We start from the raw sequence: 1,415 nt of genomic DNA on the forward strand, positions 1-1,415 counted from the left end.
GCCATTGCTCGAGTTGTAGCTTACCAGTAGTAGCTCACCTTTTGCTATAATAAGAAGGTCATTGTTCGAGTTGCAACTTACTAGCAGCAGCTCACATCTTACCACAACAAGAAGCCATTGTTCGAGCAGCAGCTAACATCTTGCCACAACAAGAAGGCCATTGTTCGAGTTGCAGCTCACCAGCAGTAGCACACATCTTGCTATAATAAGAAGGTCATTGTTCGAGTTGCAACTTACTAGCAGCAGCTCACATTTTACCACAACAAGAAGGCCATTGTTCGAGTGGCAGCTTACCAGCTTGACTCCAAGCAGGCGACAAGCCTCACCTCCATTGCAGACAAGCTACTCCTCGAAGTACAAACTCAATGGAGTCTTTTTCGAGCATTATGTCCCACAAACATTTATATGCAGGCAACAAGCCTTATCTCCATTGCAGACAAGCTGCTCCTCGAAGCAGAAACTCAATGGAGTCTTTTTCGAGCATTATGTCCCCGACATACGCTCGCAGGCGACAAGCATCACCTCCATTGCAGACAAGCTGCTCATCGGAGCACAAACTCAATGGAGTCTTTTTCAAGCGAACAGGCGACAAGCCTCACCTTCATTGCAGACAAGCTGCTCCTCGAAGCACAAACTCAATGGAGTCTTTTTCGAGCATTATGTCCCCGACATACGCTCGCAGGCGACAAGCCTTACTTCCATTGCAGACAAGCTGCTCCTCGAAGCACAAACTCAATGGACTCTTTTTCGAGCATCATGTCCCTGACATACGCTCGCAGGCGACAAGCCTCACCTTCATTGCAGACAAGCTGCTCCTGGAAGCACAAACTCAATGGAGTCTTTTCCGAGCGTTATGTCCCCGACATACGCTCAAAGACGACAAGCCTCACCTCCATTGCAGACAAGTTGCTCCTCGAAGCACAAACTCAATGGAGTCTTTTTCGAGCATCATATCCCCGACATACGCTCGCAGGCGACAAGCCTCACCTCCATTGCAGACAAGCTGCTCCTCGAAGCACAAACTAAATGAAGTCTTTTTCGAGCATTATGTCCCCGACATACGCTCACAGGCGACAAGACTCACCTCCATTGCAGACAAGCTGCTCCTCGAAGCACAAACTCAATGGAGTCTTTTTCAAGCATTATGTCCTCGACATACGCACACAGGCGATGAGCCTTATCTCCATTGCAGGCAAACTGCTTCTCAAGTATAAAGTCAATGGAGCCTCGTTCCAAGTGTTATGTCCCCGACATACGCATACAGGCGACAAGCCTTACCCTCAATTATAGGCAAGCTACTTCACAAGTACAAACTCAATGGAGTCTCTTTCAAGTGCTATGTCTCCGGATGCACACTTACAAGATACAATGAGAATTGAAGTTCGAAAGACAACTGAAAATTCTATAACAAAGCG

This window comes from Prunus dulcis, chromosome 4, assembly GCF_902201215.1.
Source record: "Prunus dulcis chromosome 4, ALMONDv2, whole genome shotgun sequence".
Classification (NCBI taxonomy): domain Eukaryota; kingdom Viridiplantae; phylum Streptophyta; class Magnoliopsida; order Rosales; family Rosaceae; genus Prunus; species Prunus dulcis.